The sequence below is a fragment of the Dipodomys spectabilis genome, unplaced genomic scaffold (genome assembly GCF_019054845.1).
Source record: "Dipodomys spectabilis isolate Male_0828 unplaced genomic scaffold, ASM1905484v1 ptg000250l, whole genome shotgun sequence".
In the NCBI taxonomy this organism is placed as follows: Eukaryota; Metazoa; Chordata; class Mammalia; order Rodentia; family Heteromyidae; genus Dipodomys; species Dipodomys spectabilis.
In genome coordinates this window covers 2,423,527-2,439,677 of record NW_024870927.1, presented here as the reverse complement: position 1 = coordinate 2,439,677, position 16,151 = coordinate 2,423,527, and the positions used below count along the sequence as shown (strand labels likewise).

The 16,151-nt window shown below is 34.7% G+C and overlaps 1 pseudogene; it reads right to left on the bottom strand.

The window, feature by feature from the left end:
* Positions 1-3,503: 3,503 nt before the first annotated feature.
* On the bottom strand, positions 3,504-3,597 carry LOC122124865 (annotated as a pseudogene).
* Between the last annotated feature and the right edge of the window lie 12,554 nt (positions 3,598-16,151).

The window sequence follows — 16,151 nt, the reverse complement described above, 5'->3', positions numbered from 1 at the left end:
AATGACTTCTGTTGAGAAAGCATTAAGCTAGTATAGAAGTGTTATTAAACACAACTTTTTAAACCCACTGGTGATTTTCAGGGCTATTTGGAAAACATGTCTATTTAGAACTTTTGTCCATTTTTAATCAAGTTCCTTGTTAATCTCATCAGTAATCTCTATATAGAAAATCAATAATCAATTCAAGGTAGTAGAAAGACAAAATGAGCAGCTCCTAATATTTTTCAATATTTAATAACATGACATTGCTTAAATCATTTTGTATTTATGCTTGAGACTATATAACTCAATTTAGTTAGACCTTTTATAAGGCTATATATATATTATTTATTTTATGCTGATTGCTCTTTCCAAAGCCTGCGTGTCTAATTTTCCTGGTCTCATGTAATTCAGATTTCAAACTGAAGAATAAATTGAAGGAAGCAACCAAAATATACAGTTTCCCTTATCTGATGATGCCTCTACTAGAATGAGGAAAGAGTTCATCCTGCTAAGGACCGATAGAATATCAAAAAGAGAATTCATTCTTCTAGGTCTTCCCTATCTTTGCAATTTAACTTAAATGATGTAAAACACAATATACTGCTCAGTTACTTTTATGTTTTATCAGTTTTGCACATTTTCATATGGACTTCACCTCAGTCTACAACATTCCTTCATTATTCTGTCCTTGATATTTTTACACTATCAAGACATAAGATAACCAGTTTGATTTACAGCATGAGAAGTTATCCACCTGGCTTCCTTGGAAGCAAATCATAGTCAATGGATAACATTATTTCTGGTTTCTCATTACATGTAATGATTTCTGTAATATATATCACATTCTGTTTAGTATTACAAAACAACTGTTTGCCTGCGCTGGTGGCTCATACCTATAATCCTAGCTACTGAGGAGGCTGAAATTTGAGGATTGCAGTTCAAAGCCAGCCTGGGCATGACAGTCTGTGAGACTCTTATCTCCAAAAAAAAAAAAAAAAAAAAACACTAGAAAACTGGAAATGGTGCTGTGGCTCAAGTGGTAGAGTGCTAGCCTTGAAGTGAAGAGCTGAGGGACAGCGCCCAAGCCCAGACTTCAAGCCCCACAACCAACAACAACAACAACAAAAATTCTGCTGGCTAAGCTGAAACCTCATTCATAGAAGTTTATGTTAATTATTTCACCAGTTTTATGTCTCTTAGTTTTTAAGAAAATGTTTACTATAATGCTAATGTTATTCCCATTTTAGTGTTGAGAAAATTGTAATTAAAGGAACTAAGTGCATGGCCTAAAGACACACAGGAGGAAGGAAATTAGTCAAAGTTTCCAAAAACCTTTCAGCAATACAAAAATGGTAGGTAAAATCTCTCCATTCTCTTATACTCTCAATTCAATATTCATATTGTCCAATAACTAATAGCATAACAATTATTGCCCATGGTGTGGGGAAATCTGTGTGGAACACAGGTAGCAAAGATGGCCCTGAGAGGAAGTTGAGTGGGCAGAGCCGGATTTGTTTAGGTTCAGTTTGTAAACAACTCATGGAAGCTTAGGTGCATGATAAGGTATGGCCTTTCAGTGATTGGTTGGTTCCATTTCCTCCCCTCCCACATAGTGTTTTGCTTTAAAAAGGGGATGCTCCCTGTTAATAAATGAGTTCCTGCTTGGTTTGACTCCCCGCTGCGTCTGATTGTCTTCTGGGCTAAGGGAGGCTGGGGAAGGGGCAAGCGGCAGCACTTTGCATTTACCTTTCCTAGGACCCCGTCCATCCAAAGACAGACGAAGACCCAACACATGGTAATTGCTTTCTACCACATTTTGTCTTCAACACAGACTGTATTGGTGACATTGTGTTATCATGCACAGACTGAGATTATAAATTGAGGTCCAAAGAGAGCCCAATTTTTTCTGTCCCACAGTTCTAGTATCCTTTTAAAAAAGTACTTAAACTTTTAAATATCATCACTTCCTGTCTTGTAAGAATCCCAAAATGAAATAAATTCACATATAATCACTCCAAAATGCTTTAAAAGTAAGAAATGATAAAAGCGGACTCCGTGAAGTAGTTTCTTCTACTTTAAAAATTATTCTTAAAGCCTCGTTCTGGTTGGTCACACCAGTAATCCTGCCCACTCGGCATATCTACTGAGGAGCTTGAGATCTTTGGATAAGTGTTGGAAACCAATCACGGCAAAAAATAATTCATAAAATTATTTTTTAAAATATAAATGAACTAGAAAAGGGCCAGGAATGGAGATGTAGCTCTTATACTAGCTCACCAATCTAGAGAAGAAAGGCCTAGCGAGACCTTGAAGCCCTGAGTTCAAACTGAGCACTCCAACAAACAGGCATGCACATGCACTCCCGTGCACATGTGCACACACACACACATACTTATTCAAAATATCTTCAGGTCAGTGATTTCTATTAATTTCTTTGTTAACATTATTATATGGGTAAAATAATAGAAATAAACTATTCTATCTCAGAACAGTTTTAAACGTTTTTTATTGTAAAATACTTTACAGAGGGTTTACAGTTACATGAGCTAGGTATTGAGCACATTTCTTATCAAAAATTGTTAACTCCTCTTTGTTTTTCCCCCACCATCCCTTCCCTTCTACTTCCACAAGTACACTCCTCACGTCCCCCACCCCTCTACCCTAACCCCGTCTAAATTGTAAAGTTCGTTTTTCAACATAGTGCCTTGTGCATGTCATTGTTACAATGTGTCAACGTGTATCTCTATTTAAGCATTTTGTTTTTTCCCTTTCCCTCCCCAAATTAGAGAAGGGTATATACAAGATGCAGGCGCAACAACATCAAATACTGTGAAAACAGGGGTTATGCTGTGTGGGAGGACCATATAAAAAACAAAAAAAAAATAACATCATACATTATAAATGCATTAAAAACAACAGCAAGAAAAAAAACACTTGTGTTCCTATCTTGAGGTTCATTTAGCTTAACATCACCTTATCTAGTCATATGCATATAGCTTTTGACCATTTCTGCTTATCACAGCCATAGATTTACTTATTGCAAATAAGGGATACCATGGACCTATGTTTCTTTGGACGTGGCTTACTTCAGTTAATATAATTTTTTCTAAGTTTTTCCATTTCATAACAAATTGGGTGATGTCATTCATTCTGATGGACGATAGAATTCACACACACACACACACACCACACACACACACACACACACACACACACACACACACACACACAACGTTTTCTTGATATATTCAGCTACTGAGGGGCATCGGGGTTGGTTATATATCTTACCTATGGTAAATAATGCTGCAATAAACATAGTTGTGCTGGTAGTTTTAGTATGGTTTTGTTTGTAATCATTTGGGTGAATGCCCAAAAGTGGGATTTCTGGGTCATAGGGGAGCTGTATTTGGAATCTTTTGAGGAACTTCCATACTGCTTTCCAAGTGGTTGAACAAGTTTACACTCCCACCAAGAATGCAGTAGGGTTCCCTTCTGGCCACAATCCCTCTAGCATTTGTTGTAAAAATTTGGAACGCTTCACGAATTTGCATGTCATCCTTGTGCAGGGGCCATGCTATTCTTCTCAACAGAGAAACTGCAGATTTAAACAACTGCATAGATCAATAGGATTTAACAGACACCTGCTGCATATTTCACCCAGCACCATCAGAATATACTTTTTCTCAGCAGCACATGGAACATATTCCAAAATAGACCACATTTTAGGCCACAAAGCAAACGTCCAAATTCTGAAAAATTGAACTTATACCTTGCATTCTCTCAGACCACAAGGGAATAAAATTAGAACTCAACACCAAAAGCCACCTAAGAAAGTCTGGTAACATATGGAGGCTGAAAAGGACACTGCTGAATCACAAGTGGGTCAAAGAAGAGATTAGAAAGGAAATTCAAATGTTCATGATATTCCACAAACATGAACACACAAATTACCAGCTCCTCTGGGACACAGCAAAGGCAGTACGCAAGGGCAAGTTTATAGCTTTGAGTTCCTACATCAACATATTGTTGAGACCTGAAACCAACAATTTAATGAGACAACTGAGCCTCCTTTAAAAAGAGCTGCAAGATAAACCCCAATCCAGTAGACAAAAAGAAATAGTTAAAATTAAATCAGAATTAAATGAATTAGACTCCACAAAAAAACATACAAAAAAATCAACAAAACAAAGAGTTGCTTCTTCGAAAAAATTAACAAAATTGACAGACCCTTAGCAAATCTTATCAGAAAAAGAAGAGAACACACCCAAATAAATAAACTCAGAGATGCAAATGGAAATATCACCACAGAAACAACCAAGATTCAAAATATTCTAAGGGAATACTTCTCAAAACTATATGCTAATAAGTTTGAGAAGGTGGCAGAAATATTGACAGGCCCAAACTAAACCAAGATTAGTTAAACCATCTTAACAGGCCCATATCAAGCATTGAAATACAGCAATAAGAGACCTCCCATTTAAGAAAAGCCCACGACCAGAGGGTTTTACAGCAGAATTCAACAAGCCCTTCAAAGCAGAGCTCACACCAATACTCCTCCAACTTTTCAATGAAATTGAAAGAGAAAGTTCACTACCGAACACATTCTATGAAACCATCATAACCCTCATCCCAAAACCAGTCAGGGGCTCATCAAAGAAAAAGAACTATACACCCATTTCTTTGATGAACATTGATGCAAAACTTCTCAACAAAATTTTGGCAAATTGAGTTCAACAATTCATCGAATCAAACAGGATTCATTTCAGGGATGCAAAACTGGTTCAATATACACAAATCAATTAATATAATTCATCACATCAGCAAGAGCAAGGATAAGAACCACATGGTTGTCTCAATAGATGCAGAAAAAGCATTTGACAAGATCCAACAGCCCTTTATGATGAAGGTTCTGGAAAAATTAGGAATCCATGGAATATTCCTCAATACAATAAAGGCTGTATATAACAAACTTACAGCCAGTATTATACTCAATGGTGAAAAACTAAAGCCATTTCGTTTTAAGTCAGGACCAAGACACGGAATGTCCACTGTCTCCACTTCTCTTCAATCTAGGATTAGAATGCCTAGCTACAGTGATAGCAAAGAAGCAAACATACAGGGAATCCAACTAGGGAAAGAAGGAGTAAAACTCTCCCTCTTTGCAGATGACATGGTCTTGTATTTAAAGAATCCCAGAGATTGCACTCCCAAATTACTCAAGTTGATTCAAAACTTTGGCAAAGTAGCACGGTACAAAAGTAACCCTCAAAACTCCATGGCTTTTCTGTATGCCAACAATGAGAAAAGTGTGGCTGAAATTAGGAAAGCAACACCATTCGTAATAACCCCATAAATAATAAAGTACCTAGGAATTAACATAACCAAAGAAGTGAAGGACCTTTATGCTGAAAACTTTAAAAGCTTGAAAAAGGAAATCAAAACAGAACTTAGAAAGTGGCAAAATCTCCCATGCTCCTGTATTAGGTAGATCAATATCGTGAAAATGGGAATAATTCCCAAGGCTATCTACAAATTCAATGTGATACCTATCAATATTCCAACATCATTCTTCAAAGAAATTGAAGTGGCTATCCAAAAATCCATAAGGAACAATAAAAGACACCAAATAGCAAAAACGATGCTCAACAGAAAGAACAGTGCTGGGGGAATATCAATACCGAATTTCAAACTCAACTACAAAGCCATAGTGATCAAAAGAGCTTGGTACCTGCAAAGAATAGACCTCAGGACCAATGGAATAGAATAGAAAACCCAGAAATGAACCTACAGACCAATAGTCATCTAATCTTTGATAAGGGAGCTAAAACAGTAGAATGGAAGAAAGAAAGCCTCTTAAGTAAATGGCAAAGTTGGTTAACTACTTGTAGAACACTAAATCGAGAACCTTATATATCACCCTGCACCGGAATCAACTCCAAATGGATCAAAGACCTCGGAGTCAAAGCACACACTCTGAAAACGGTACATGATGGAATAGAAGAAACCATAGGTCTCTTTGGCACAGACCGAAATTTTCTTAATAGAGACCCAGAAACACAACACATCAAAGAAGGGTTGGACAAATAGGATTGCATGAAATTAAAGAGCTTCTGTATTGCAAAGGACATAGCTAGCAAGATCAATAGAAAGTCCACAGATTGGGAGAAGATCTTCACTAGTCATAAAATGGACAAAGGTTTCATATCTAAATTATACCTGGAATTCAAAAAATTAAATCCCCCAACAACAAATCTTCAAAGAAACAACTGCCCAGTAAATAAGTGGGCTAGAGACTTAAGGAGAAACTTCTCTGAAGGGGAAAGAAGGATGGCCAATAGACACATGAAGAAATTCTCAACCTCCCTAGCATAAAAGTAATGCAAATCAAAACACCATTGGGATACCAGCTCACTCCAGTTAGAATGGCTAAATTCAAGAACTCAAATTAAACAACAGATGCTGGAGTGGATGTGGGCAGAAGGGAACCTTACTGCATTGTTGGTTGGAGTTTAAACTTGTTCAACCACTTGGGAAAGCAGTATGGAGGTTCCTCAAAAGACTCCACATAGAGCTCCCCTATGATCCAGCAATCCCACTTTTGGGCATTTACCCAAATGTTTAGAAACAATACCACACTAAAGCTACCATCACAACTATGTTTATTGCAGCATTATTTACCATAGCTAAGATATGGAACCAACCCAGATGCCCCTCAGTAAATGAATGGATCAAGAAAATGTGGTATGTATACACAATGGAATTCTATGCCTCTATCAGAAAGAATAACATTGCCCAATTTGTTAGGAAATGAAAAGGCTTGAAAAAAATTATATTAAGTGAACTAAGCCAGGCCCAAAGAAACATAGGTCCCATGGTTTCCATTATATGCAATATCTAGTATATGTCTGAGTCAAGAAGAAAAGTTCAGATAATTTGATGTTAGGGAAATGAACCCTAAGATATGTATTGAAATGTTTTCTTTTCTTTCATGCGATTGTTTCTAACACATTGATAAGATTATTTCTTTGTTGCTATGTATGTCCCTCTCCCACAGTATAACCCCTGCTTTCACTGTATTTGATGTCAGTATAATTTGTGGAGGGGAACGGGAAAAACAAATCGTTTAAATATGGATACAAGTTAGACCCATTGCAACAATGAGATGTACAAGTCATTATGTCGAAACGAACCTTTACAACTTTGTTGCAGGGGGAGGGGGACCAGGGAGTATTGTGGGAGGAGGCGAAGGAAGGATGGGAAGGAATGTAAAGGGGAAATAAATGAGGAGGCTACAAAGCTTGATAAGAAATGTACTCATTATCTTACCCATGTAATTGTCACCCCTCTGTACAGTATTTTCACAACAACAACAAAAAATATATCACATTAAAAAAATGTACTCATTGGTGCTGGGATGGTGGCTCAGAGGTAGAGCACTTGCCTTGCATACATGAGGCCCTGGGTTCAATTCCTCAGCACCACATAAGCAAAAAGAAAAAAAGCTGGAAATGGGGCTGGGGCTCAAGTGGTAGAGCGTTAGCCTTGAGCTGAAGAGCTGAGGAACAGCACCCAGGCCCAGAGTTCAGGTCCCCCGACCGTACAGGCTCCCCCCAAAAAAGATATGTACTCATTATCTAGGCCATGTAATTGTAACCCTTTTGTACAGTATTTTCACACAAAAAAAGATGTAACTTATTCAGTTCGGAATATAGTGAATGAGGAGATGAAGAGAAATAGTTTGGAGTAAATATGTTCAAATACTTTATAGCTTAGTATCATCACATAATAAATTTAAGTATAAAAATAGGGTAATGAAATTAATAAAAGGAATAAAATTTAACAAGCTACACTAAGTGGACATATGTGTATAACACAATTAAAAATACATTGTAAAATTAAAATTTCTAATAAAAAGACAAAAATTCATTCCAGTTGTTATAGATTCATATGTTAATATCTTTTTTCAGTTAATTACTTGACGAAGTAAAAGGAGAAATATATTTTGCTCCTTTAGAAAGACAATCTTGTCCAATTAGAATGAAAGTATTCTAGTTAATTACTGTAAATTTGAAATTGTTCAATCAACGTCTTCAAAATATTATCTCTATTGGTATATACTTTTGCTATTTATTTAATATGTTTTCTTACTTAATTGCTATAAGCCATTTTCAGAATGTAGTTTGGTGTATGCAACTAGGATATATTATATCTGATCTGGAAATCAATTATTCAAACAGGTTTTTAAAAATAAAAAATGCTTATAGTGAAATAAATTGGTAAATCCAAATTATGTATATTTGAAGACAATTCTTGATTAGTCCTCTTCTCACATTACCCATTCCCTTCTTGAGAAGAATACACATTGTAAGGAAATGCTTAGAATGTTTTGGAGAAATAGTTGGACTTTAAACCAGTGATTTACTTTATGCTTCATTTTGTTTACTTTATATACAGAAAAGCTAAATTATTTTTTAAATTATTTTTTATTGTGAAAATACTGTACAGAGGGTTTACAATTACATGGGCAAGATAATGAGTACATTTCTTATCAAGCATTGTAGCCTCCTCCTTTGTTTCCCCTTCCCATTCTCCCCTCGGCCCCCCAGCCCAATCCTCCCTGCTCCCACCTGCCCCCCTACACCAAAGTTGTAAAGTTTGTTTTCGACATAATGACTTGTACATCTCATTGTTGCAATGGGTCCACCTGTATACATATTTAAACGATTTGTTTTTCCCCTTCCCCTCCACAAATTATACTGACATCAAATACAGTGAATGCAGAAAAGCTAAATTCTTACCTTATCTTTTTCCTTAGGCTTTACACTCAGGTTTAATCTCTGATAAGGGTTACACTTTTTAAAAGTGGCTAAATTTAGGCTGAGGAAACTAGGTACAAGTATACTCATGCAGATTGGCCTCATTAGTCATGAGACCATGATATCAAAATGTTAACCTATGCTTACTGGTGTCAAGTTAATGAGATTCTGTGTATTATAAACAGTGATTATGAGCATTTGTTTTGTAATCAACTTCATTTCATGGGTTAGGAACTGAAGTGAGACATTATACTCAGAACTAAATTGAAGAAAGAATCCAAAATTAGTTAACAGTATACACTTAACACAATGTTTTAAAAATGCAAGCTAAAGGAAATAATTCGTGAAAAAATCAACATTTACAATAAATACAGAATCAGTATGACTGATTTTTTTTTTTTATCCAGCTTGCAATATGGCCTGCATGATGACTTTTCTGATTATATGTTTAGTTAAGTCTTGATATTTAGTTGGAGAAATTCTGTTCTTTCATATATTCATTTATCAGATCAAAGAGTAAATGAATTCCATGCCAGAGCCAACATTCATAATAATGTTATAGTTGTATCCTGCTACTTTGCCAAACTTTCAAATCAGCTAGAGTATCTTGAGTCTTTTCTCGATCTCACTAAATAGGTATGCAATTTTGACAGAACTAGAAATATTTTGAACACCATTTGTTAAAATTGTATTTTCCAGAAGCTACTATTCTCTCTTTTCATGAGATTTTTAATTTCATTTATATAATGTGCTGATGTTTTCTTTTAGATAACCCATGTTCAGTCTTCTACAAACAGTGTAATTTAGAGTAGTTTTAAATTAGGTAAACTCATGTAAACTGCTCAGATTCTATTACTTGAATATTTTGTCCTTGTTAAATCAGTGGTATTTAGTTCTCAATATGGATACTATTGGACTTATTATTGCATTTATGAATATTTTAAGTATGTCATGATTTTTGTGATTTAATACTGTAGCATTTTTTCTTTTAAATATGTGCAGATCTTACTTCATATACAGTTACATTTGTTTTCAACAATTTGATCCATTCAAGGGATTTGCTGTATTAGGTTCACCCAGATGAATTTAATTACAAATTAACCGAACCTTATTTCTGAGAGACAGTTATCCTTATAGCTCTACTCAAATTAACATGTATTTGAGGTTTTTGTACTTAAAAAAAACTGTACATAACATGTTTTATTTCCTGGGGGAGTTCCACTTTCTTGGTTTTTTTCCAGCTGTGGTGACTGCAACATATGTGTGCATTTTGTTTCAATTGTTTTGTGTTTATTTGTGTTTATTTTGTTTCATATAAGAGAAAGTACAAATAGAATCAGTGATTTAGAACTTTTTCAAATAGAATTCTAAGAGAGACACTTGAATTTTTATGACAACTGGCAATGGGCATGTCTTAGTGGAGGAGTAGCAAAATAACAGAGACATTGTTGGATGTGAGTTGAATTCTTCCTCCTTTTGCCTCACTATTTCCAATGATATTACTTCAAAGTCTTTGGTGAAAAGAAAATAATTTTGCCTGTATGAACTCAGAATTTTTGGTTTAATTGGGACACACTGCACATTCATATTAGATTTTAAGACTAAAATCTTTTTTCCCTTAGTTTAAAAACACAGTTGTGAATTTATAATGTTAAAATAGCACCTAATAATTTAAATGAAATTGTCCAAACTATTTTCACTTCACCCTATATGCAATATAGAATGTAATAATACTGTGTAAGATAGTATGCAATAATTGACTTTGTGCAAAATTAATGACAGTGGATTTTGTGAGATATTTAGTAATAGTAAAAATTACATTTAAATCTATTAAAAATCCCAGTTCCATCTAAAAATAACTCATAGTTATAAATTAATGCTGAAAAATAAGATTGTTTATTAGAAAAAGCCAGAATTTTCAATAAGCTTGCTTTTTTAAAATTGACTTGGATCTGGGCTTTGGTGGCTCATGCCTGTAATCCTAACTACTCAGGACTCTGAGATCTGAGGATAGTGGTTGAAAGTTATATGGACAGAAAAGTCTGTGAGACTCTTATCTCCAATAAACGTCCTAAAAACCAGAAAAGGCACTGTGGCTCTAGTGGTACAGTGCTAGCCTTGAGCTGAAGAGCTAAGCGACAGTGCCCAGGGCCAGAGTTCAAGCCCCATGACTGACAAAAAAATTTGGCATGGAGTTTTACTTTATTATTTCATGATTTTTTATGAGTGTTTGTTCAGTGAAAATGTCATTGGATTTTATATTTTGTGTTGGCATAAAATGAGCCTACTATTGTCTTAAATTAGTCACAAAAACTCTCTGATTCTATGACAGCATAAATTTTGTGGGTAATGGTGAAGACCAAATTGCCTTTTTGAAAAAACAAATTATATCACACCCCAAAAAAGAGGAACAAATGAAAATATAAGCCAAAACTTACTCTGTAAATCTTGATGGACTAATAGTCTGTCAGTTTGTTTTAACTATTAATCAAAAATTAAAGTAATACTGGGTAATATTAACCCATTTAAATTTCTTCATCCTTGTCATTTAAAAAACACTTTAAAAAGAAATTCAACAGGTGGTAATAGATGAGTTTTGCAATTATGTAGTTTAATAGAGCTCTGAGTTGTGGATATAGGACATTCATCTAAGTGAGTAATATTTAAATTAAATCCCATAAAGTTTATTCCTTCAATTTTCTGGCTAAAGTATTCTACAATCTAGGTATTTTTAAAAGAAATATTGTATGTTGTTTCTTTGGTGACAATGTAATTGGAAGACTAAACGTTTTCCTATACCATGGCCACCTTAAACAGGGTGGATGTATTAAGGTTGGCAGGTAAAACTTTTGGGACAGCTTTAATGTTTGAATCTTGGATAGGATTTGATTGGGAATTGTGGCAGACTTTCATGGTTTGAGAAGAAAAATGACAGGCCATATGAAATACTTTTAGCTGCTACATTGTTATATTAGTTTTTTTTCAAACACACACATACACACAGATACACACATTTGTAGTATAAAGACCCACTCCGTCTGCAAGAAAATATTTTAATAGGAATTCCATAAAATATTTAGTCCCCTGAGATCTAATTAGAATTTATAGAAATATCTAGTTGCTTCCATCCCTGGACATGTCATTACCATTGGTGAAGATGTTGCCATTTGAATTTAGAATGCCCCAGAAAGACCTATGTGTTAAAGAAAAATGACTTTCTATTTCTTCCCAGACGCTGGAGAGTACCTGAACAGTTCTTCTGGAGATTAAGTTCTTCAGTGTGAAATCTATGAGAACAAAGACTCTCATCTACTTTCTTCTTTCATCTTTTAATCATTCTAAGTCAAAACTTTTCTCTTTGACATACTCCCCGCCTTGATATTGTCTTGTCACATGCCCCAAAGCAATAAAACCAACTAAACATACACTGAAACCTTCAAACTTGTAAATCTGAGTAAAATTTTGTTTAATAAATGGACAATATCACTTATTATGGTAGGTTATAAAGCTAACACAAGTCTCGTCTTTCTAACAATGTAGAGTATATTAAATTGTGCTTCATTATAACATATCTAACTTAATGTTTTATTTTATGTTCTAGTTTCTGTTGATCCCAGGGCTTAAACTCAGGGCATGTATGGTGTTTTCGTGTTCTAGGCCAGTGCTCGACATACAATCTGAACTGGAATTCTATTTGCCCTGGTGATTAATTGGAGATAAGAATCTAATGAACTTTTACTCAGATTGGCTTTGAACTATGATATTCAGATCTCAGCCTCTTAACTAGCTCAGATTACATCCTTGAACTACCAGTGCCTAGCCATGTTGCATATTTTGTGTAATTCCAATTTTCAGCATTATATAGGTGCTGTTACTGCAATATAAAAATTACCCCTGTTTTCACTGTATTTGATGTTGGTATAATTTGTGGAGGAGAAGGGAAAAACCAAATTGTTTAAATAGGGATATAAGTGGACCTACTGCATCAATGAGAGGAACAAGATGTTATGTAGAAAAACGAACTTAACAATTTTGGCTTGGGTTTTGGGGGAGGTTCGTGAGTGGAAGATGGACAAGGATGGTAAGGGGAAACAAAGGAGTAGGTAACAATGCTTGATAAGAAATGTACTCATTATGGGGCTGGGAAGGTGGCTCAGAGGTAAAGCGCTTGCCTTGCATGCATGAGGCCCTGGGTTCGATTCCTCAGCACCACATAAACAAAAAGGAAAAAGCCAGAAATGGAGCTGTGGCTCAAGTGGTAGAGCGCTAGCCTTGAGCTGAAGAGCTGAGGGACAGCACCCAGGCCCAGAGTTCAGGCCCAACGACTGGACCCCCCCACCCCCCCCAAAAAAAGAAATGTACTCATTTCCTTGCCTATGTAATTGTAACTCCTCTGTACGGTATTTTCACAATAAAAAAAAACTTAAAACATACTAAGGATATTTGTAAAGTATATAATGAAGAATTTTCATTCTTTACAAAATCTATGCAAAATCTATGCTAAACTATTTCTATTTTAATGTACATTTCCTGCAAACAGTTTGATATAGTTTAATACTTGTCACACCAACTTTTTCTATACTCTACTGGATATTTAATTGTTCAAGTATGTATGTATATGTATATTTATAAGTATATGTGTAAGTATCTATATATATGTTCCAATGTGGATCATCAGAATTGAAACTTTGCTTTGTTTTGCTGTTCAACAATTAAAGCTGGTCAGCTCATTCTGTGGCAATATTTGTGTTCATTCTGATCATTCATTTATTTACCACACCATCAGACATCTAAAATCAGCTTCATTTCCTGGAGAAATTACCAATCAGTCCAACCAATATACACCCAGAGCGTTTTAATAGAGCAAGCTTTAATGAAGGAAGATAACAGGAAGGGACAACTACAGAATTTCTACAGAGACCTGACATCTTTCACATTTCTGCCTTCCTCCTCATACTTAAGCAAGCATTGAGGAACACTATAAATATACTGCATTTATAACTTAAGGATCAGTGTTTTTTTCCAACTTGAAGTCTTCTTTTCCATGATTTTTGACATAAACTTTTGGGGGATATTTTTTATTGTGATGGGATTCCAACCAAAACTAAGCCATGTATGTCAAGAAAGTCAATGTTTTCAAATCAGAGTACTAAACAAAAGAGGGAGAAAATTATGGTTAGCTATATATATTAAGCACAAATATAGGCAATATCAAGATATTTTGAAATTGTATACTTTTACTGGATAAAGTTGCTCAAACCTATAAAATTACCTACTTGGAAACCAGAGATTAGAGAATTCCATCTCAGGCAAGCCCAAACACAAAAAGAAATTTCAGATACTCTAACCATTTGCTGGGTGCAATGTTTTATGTTTGTGTTAGGAGGACCACAGTCCAAGCATGCCCAGGCATAGTGATACTGCCTCAAAATAAGAAATCCAATTATAATCTTCAGATATGGTAGTAGTAGAGATGCTGTTTCAAAAGTAAAGGGTTTTGGGTTCAATCTTCCAGTTCCCCTAGAAATTTAAGTGTGTGCCAGGGTAAGAATTTGGTATATCTAAGGTAAAGATTTCATGCTCTTTTAACAAGCTCTAATAAAGCCTTTACTTTTTTGCTATTTTTAAAAAGTATAACCAGAACTTCCATGCCAAAAACAAATTATTTCCTAATAGAGATTTTCTTTCATCCATTAAGTAATATGCTATGTGTTGGATATTGTCCCACTGAAATCATACTAAAGATAAAAAACCTATTGTCTTAGAAAGTGACTGCATATGGAAACAGAATCTCAATGGTAGCATTTAAGTTGAAGTCTCCTCCAAGAGAAGCAGAAGGTCTTGAATATGCCAAGGAAAGAGGACTCAGAAGAAGCAAGCTCCGATCTTGGAGTTTTAGTTCCACCAACTCTGAGGAAACGCATTTACAGTGTTAATGCACTCAAGCTGTGGTAGTTTATTATTACAATTATTTTCAAACATGTGTATTCTATAAGACATGAAAAGCCATTGACTGTTGGGGTCCATAACTCATCTCTATAATGCTAGTGATTAAGAAGGATGAGATTTGGGGGATAATGGTTTTCTGTCTGGTAGGAAAGTTCATGAGGTTATATCTCCAATTAACTACAAAAATTACTGGGGTGTGGCATGGTTCAAATGGTACACTGACTACTGTTAGCAAACTGAGCATGAGTTATGTTCAAGCCCAAAAATGGAAGAAAGAAAAAGTCCTTAGAAAACTACTATGAGAAACAGAATTATGAATAGGAAAGCAGAAACAAAAGAAATAAACATTGATACAAACAAAGCTTCCCAATATGAATTATCACACAAACTATAATATTTAGAGTTTTCCTTCCTATACAGTAGAACTAAATGGTATTTTGACTTGACAAAACTAAAATGTAAAACTGTATGCAATAAATAATTACATTACTTTTATGTTTCCATAATATAACTTCTTTTCCTACAAATTTCAAAATAGTGTAGCTATGGAAAAATCAATAAATGTTTCATTTTCATATGGGATTACACATCCTTGCAAGTGTTGTTCAAAATTGTTCTATACTGAAATGGTCGTCATTGATATCTTTCTCAAGATACCAAATGTTTATACTTTCAGCTGACCTTCTACAAAACTCATACCCCAAACATAAATTTTTAGTTTGTTAATGCAATCAAAAGAATATAAACATGTGTCTCAATAATGTTATTTACTTTTATCTGCTGTCATTAATGTAGTAAAACTAATATAATTAAGTATATACCCTGAGAGAAACAAGACACTTCCTTCTAAATACAGACTGGCAGGCACACACACACACACAAACACACACACACACATTTACCACTTTCACTCAGGTTAGGTTCCTGACATTGGGTATCAGACAATGATCTAATAATCAATCTTCCTGCCCAGACATAAAATATATTCATAATTCCACAATACAAAAACACCAGATAATTCAAAATAATGAAAAGTCTTCACAGAACCAACCAGCTCTTGAGCCATCTACTCTCTGATTTCATTTATTCATGATGATGCATTTTTCATATCATAATTAAAAATATTTTTGAGTCTGTCTGATTAGCAGACAAAAATAAGTTATCATATAATAGAAAATGTAGGTAAAATTACCTGTCTGTAGGTAATCTTTAATATATCTTAACAAAGACTCCTGTTTCCTTCTTGCAGAGTCTGTTTCTGACATTTTGCCCTAAAGTCGAATATTAAATTACAAAGGACATGCTATATTCCTTAATTCATTTTTCATAAAGGTTATGCTATGGAATTGAATCTGATTTGTTTGCTTATTCTAAAGTAAATTTTCTCAACAACTTGAATTATTG